General features: G+C 35.9%; 1 protein-coding gene across 1 annotated transcript in view; it reads left to right on the top strand.

Moving 5' to 3' along the window:
- The first annotated feature begins 2,639 nt into the window (after positions 1–2,639).
- Positions 2,640–6,000, top strand: part of LOC145991590 (uncharacterized) — a 30,481-nt gene continuing 27,120 nt past the window's right edge. The window contains exon 1 of the mRNA XM_083127649.1: positions 2,640–2,690. The gene's annotated coding sequence lies outside the window, so the exon portion shown is untranslated. The remainder of the gene's footprint in view (positions 2,691–6,000) is intronic.

The following is a 6,000-nucleotide window of genomic DNA, read 5'->3' as shown; positions in this document are numbered from 1 at the left end:
CATCCCCATCTTCGCAAATTAGCCAAGAGGCACAAAACGCGAAGTAAAATAAACTAAATCAAATCAAAACAATTCAATTGTTTAGGCTACAACAAACTCATGTAACCATGGAATTTTTATTTGATTATTATTACTTCTTATTCTGTAGCTATGACATCACCATTATGTTGGAGAAAATTTCCTACTAGTAAATAATTACACTGGCATGAAAAATTCATGTTTCAAATATAAGTAAATATCCATTTTCGGTCTTGTTAAATTTTTGTAACCATTCTTCTTCAACAGATTACCGTCCACGGCAGTTCGATTATTATCAATTTCCTGGCGGATATTACCGTAGGTATACCTTAAACAATATTTTTCTAGTACGGTGAACAAACAGTGTTTTCGTTTCGAAAACAATTTTATAAATAAGTTTCTAACGTTGTCAACTAAGAAATGTTTTTGCTGAATCAATCTTTTATGTAACTTTCGATACCATTGGATGCATGCTATTTTGTCATAGTAGTGATGGAAATTATTTGCACTTATTAGTGTGTATAAATTGCACTGCAAACGAAATCGTATTGCTTGCAAAATACCATATTACATTATAAGCAACTAACTAGCAATTTTGAATTTAATATGCTATAAAATCGCACCAATTAGTGTCATCCAATTGAAGTAATATGTTGACATTAATGAATATGTTGTGTATCAAGATTAAGAAAATTGCATGCAACATGTTACATAAACAAACAGTTCTTGGCAAATATGTTGTTCTGAAACTTTACTTGAAATAAAATGGATGTGTAAGACGAGATTTACGTAGGTTTTGAAAATTGTATGAAAAAATTCTCTGCCATACAATTTTCATTACTCTTATCTATGATGAAAAATTAAATTCCAACTGCACCAACGAATTTATTATGAATTTTGGCGTATACTGTTGTACGTCATAACACATTAAATTTATCAGACTGTTATAATGTTCTCAAGTTTCTGGTATCATAAAAAATGAGACAAATTTCAAGATGCATATCAAGAAAATAATATTTTAATTTAATATAGGGTAGTCGCCACCTTGAAGCGGCCTTGTCCATCTCCTACGCACTCAAATAATTTACGTGCACTTATTTATTGTAGAGCAGATATCACACGATGGGATAAAGAAAGTAATAGGGGGCAGAGAAAGATAGGAAAAAAATAGAGATGAAGACAAAGAGTGAAATAAATAGAAATATAGGAAGAACAGAAAGATGGAGACGAACACATAGCTAATAAATAAAATAATTAATATAAATGACGAAAAGAAAGAAGAGAAGCAAACATAAGAAGAAAGAACAACGTATAAAGAATGAAATAGAAAAATGGGAAGGAAGAAAGACACAAGGACCAAGAATGAAAGAAACAGATAATTCAATATGGGAAAGAAGAAAGAGAGAAAAATGGAAAGTGACAGAAATAAATAAATATAGGAAATATAAAGAAAAAGAGAGAAAGGCGGGAGACTGAAAGAAAGAAGAAAAGGAAGCATAGAAAGAAGACGGAGAAGAAGGAAAGAGAAATAAACAAAGGAAAGAGGGAGGGAGAATGCAGAAAGAGATAATGAAACATAATACAAAGGAAAGACGAAATGAAAAAAGAGGAACGGAAAGAAAAATGTAAGAAAAATTAAGAAACATAGTGAGAGAAAGAAACACAGGACGAAAGAAAACGGAGAAAACAAAGATAATGCTGCAGGGGATAAGAGAGAGAAAAGAAAAGTAAAACAAAGAAATAACAAAAGCTTGAAACCTTGACAATCAAAACACAGTTTTGTCCGCCCATTAGAACATCCAAAATCAATTCTCTCCTGATGCCACTAGCTACATTTCTCCGAATTAGCCTGAATTTCCCAAAATCATAATTTCAAATGTTTTAATACGTTAAAATTGATTGATTGATTTGCTTTATTTACTTCGCATTGTGTGCCACTTTTGGTTAATTTGCGAAGATGGGGATGAGTGATGACATGGTGAAATTGATGAATAGACACTCACACACATCCATGCTCAGGCCGGGATTCGAACCCGGGACCTCTGGCGTCGTAGTGCGATGTGCTAACCACTCCGCCACGAGGGCAGGCTAATACGTTAAAAGTGCATTGAATTGCAAACAGCTAATGTTTACACAGGAGCCATATGCCTATGTTGCACACACTAAATATTTCATATACAATCCTACTACCTGAAAAGGTGATAATTCAAAGTGTAGTAGGAAAACTAAACCTTAATATAACAATCTCCGTATTTAATTTCATATATTTTGATTCTATTTTTCGTATTTAGCGTCGCTTTTCTGCCATTTTTGGCTAATCGCGAAGATCAGGATAAGTGATCATATGATGAAATCATAAAACACACTCACAAAACACCCATGTCCAGGGGGGATTCGAAGCCAGGACCCTTCATGTCGTAGCTTGCTGTGCTAGCTACTTCTTCACGGATGTGATAATTATTGTACATTATTTGTCACTAACGATTGAAGTTAATTTTTTTTAAAAAATATATTACATAATGAACTTTGACTTATTTCTGTGTGGACGGGACTAATGTGCAAGAAATTGAATTGCTTTATTAATCTGATATTACGAACTGTTCATTTTATTTCAGGGAATGTTCCAAATTTTCCTCCATACCCGTTACTACCCTATGTGGACATAGACACAGGTGAGGAAATATACAGAATGGTCGTAAGTGTGGTTAAAACTTGTTTAAAACAAATGCGGAGGTGGAAACGCCATATAAGACGGGGGGGGGGGGAACTTGTTAGGATATGTTACCAACATTATCGCCATGTTGGAGTAAACTTCGTTCTTTAAATGTTAAGTGATCATGTGATGTATCAAAATGGGCTAGAAGTACAAGACAAAAACAGTTTTGGTTAATTTCAATGTAGCTTTAACCCTTGTACTGCTTAAAGAGATAAAAAAAAATAGTTACATGTCTTCATATTTCTTCGTAGTCGTTAGATTTTGCATGAAGCTCTAGTGTAAAATATATTGTGGTATATTTGAGGTAGCATCTTCAAAATCAAGAAAATTGTGGTTAAATATTTGCAAATTGAACTATTTTTTCGATAAATGTAATATTTTATAAGGGGTGATACTTCAGCTAGGAGACAAAACATAACCTGCTTAGAGCATGTGCTGAAAGTGACACTTGCCGCATTCAAACTCTTTTGTATACGAGTCTGCAAATTGGCGAATACGTATGGTAATGTGACATTGATTATGACAGTAACCTCCTGTCGTGTCGTGCCTTTGAGGGTCTAATTTTCTGCATACGTATGGCAATTTAGTATACTCCACAAGAACGAAACCAGTTAGCCTCGGGTCTAGCCGCAACTGAATTTATGTTTGTGCCACATGCAACAACTCTAAACCAGAGCGTATAGAAGAAATAGTGTGCGCACTCCCTGAGTTGCCGTGGTCCACCGCCTAGATGGCAGTGGTGACGTTTGTGAGGGCGCGGAAGATGGTCGCGTTGCTTACATAACTAACTACATAAGAAACAAAAATGCATGTTACTTACGTTTGGAGAAAAGCTCAGCAGCTGGATAGTTTGGAGAATTTCTGAGATAATTTTGCTGTCTTGGAGGCACTTAATTTCTTTCTTATCTCCTTGGTGCGGAAGAAAAATCGACATTTCAGATAGTGAAATACGAGTTTAGGTAGCGTACGCAGCACATGATCTTCACAGCATCCTAATTGCGAAGTTTTTACAGCAATTATATTTAAATTTTCCAAACACTCAAAAAATATATCACCCCATAAACTATTAGCACATGATATTTTTTCTGCAACAACTTCTTCCACTCGTAACAGCACATCATAAACACTTTTCGATGCATAGGTAAGGTATTTACAGCCGTCGCCCGAACCATAGTCTTGGATTAGCGTAAGTTGGTTCCCCGTGCAGAAAAGTTGTACACAGTTTACAATCCGTCACTTTGGAAATATACCGCACTATGTATCCTGCCAAATGATACACCAAGTATTCTTTACCAACACTTTGTTCATTTAAGTTCGGTATGTTGTTTTCCCTTGTTTTCATCTTCAACAATGGACATTTTTTCCCTTATTTTATTTTCAGCTTGTTTCTTCACCGAAAGATATTTATTTTCAGTTGATCTTGCCAGAGTTCGCATTTGATTAACAAAAGACGTCAGAAGAGATTCAGTTCTGTATTCACAGTTTCCGCCCGAAAATAAAGCAAGTTTTGCTGGTACGTAAATTGATTGCAGCATATGTAAGTGCAGAAAATCCACAGTGGAGGGATGATCATCACAAGTGAACGACCGCAATATACCAAAATGGCGTTTCTAGGGGATCTTGATTAAATTTTCCTGTCAAAACGTACTTGTAATTGTTCTTCCACAAATATTCGGACACTTCTGAAGTACTTTCAAAAGTCACTCTTAAGGAATCTAGAGTTTTTCTGAAGCGAAGAAATTTCGATTATCTCTAAGGACAGCATTCCATTTTATTAAAGTTGTATGTGCTTCTGATCCTTCATATAGTGCCTGTGCAGGAGTGAATGAATTTGATGCGTCAACCAGGCAGTTTAGGTCCCTTGTGAAATTCTCCGTTGTTTCACTGCCTTCTAACCCCTCTGCATTAATTCCATTAGCCACAGATCTGCTGAACAGCTGCATTGCGAGTCTTACATTCATTCGTTGGAATGAATTAGGATCCAAATGAGCAGAGGTCACTTTGTAGCAAGCTTTCATACCGGAAAGTTCAGTAGATGAATCATGTTTATACACTTTTCTGTAAAATGAATAATCAACAATATCACCATTATAGTACACCTGCACTTTATCGTGGAAGTTATTCCTTATGCATTTAAATATATGTGGTGCGTCTGAAAATGCCCAGAGCTTTCTACTAGAGTCAGCTGGATTGGGTATAGAGCACTTAAGATTGTTTCTGTTTCCGGAAATTCCTAAGTATTTCCATAACTTTTTGTTAGATTGGCTACCGTCAGATGTAAAACCAATAATTCTGACCCCTGCTTTTTCCAAATGTATGATTACCTGGATAAGTATTTTTGTGAGAATGTCACCAGGGGTGGCATTCCTGCTAGCATATACTGCTATGGGTTGAATCCAATTATACAGAAAAGAAACAAACATAAAAACTAGAGCATGATTTGCTAATTGATTCTTGCTTTCGTCTGGAGTAAGATTTCCCAAATCAACAAAGCCGTCTATTTTTAAGGAATTCGAGTTAAACTGAATTGCTTCCCTAAGTTTAACTTCATCAAAAATCAGCATTCCGCTACGCTCATTCTCATTCTTTTCACTAAAAAAATGTGTTATAGCGTCGATGGCATGGGAATTTACGCCGTAAGGACATTTAACACCCTTCACCAATTTTCTCAAGTGAGCTTCAGAAGGCAAAGGTAGCAAATCGTGATGCAAACAGTGTCTATACCCCTTGGGGGACTTAATTTTTAATAGAAGAGAATCCACTATAAACTCAGAACTATATCTCATTCCTGTCTTACTTTTCAGTTGGCATTTCTTTAAGATTGTATCAATTACAATTTTTTGATTTTTGCTAAGAGACGCGAACTGTTTTGATTGTGTGACCGTTGTTTTTAATTTAGCATCTTTAACGCATTTTTCAAGCAAATTTATTTTAGCCTGTGCGACCTTTAGTTTATTCTGCGTTCTAATTAAATTGCGTTTCTGATTCTTAAGTTTTTTTCTTTAGCAACGCTATTGTATTGCTAGCATCCGCAGTGTGAAGCAAATCATCCTCTACTGATAAGCTTAATGATACATTGCGACGAGTACTTACTTTATTATCATCTGTCCGCAAGCATTGCCTTTTCATGGGAGATTTTCGCTTCTTAACTGTCTTAGAGAGGTATTTGGGCAGATTAGGAAATACCGTGCGTCCATTTCGATCTGCAGCCGAGAGATCGGGAGAAGCGTGGCGGGCGGCGCTGACGGAGATGCCGACATTTGCGG

The sequence above is a fragment of the Lepisma saccharinum genome, chromosome 8, assembly GCF_977018435.1.
Source record: "Lepisma saccharinum chromosome 8, izLepSacc3.1, whole genome shotgun sequence".
NCBI classification, from domain to species: domain Eukaryota; kingdom Metazoa; phylum Arthropoda; class Insecta; order Zygentoma; family Lepismatidae; genus Lepisma; species Lepisma saccharinum.
This window is presented reverse-complemented; position numbering and strand designations above follow the sequence as displayed.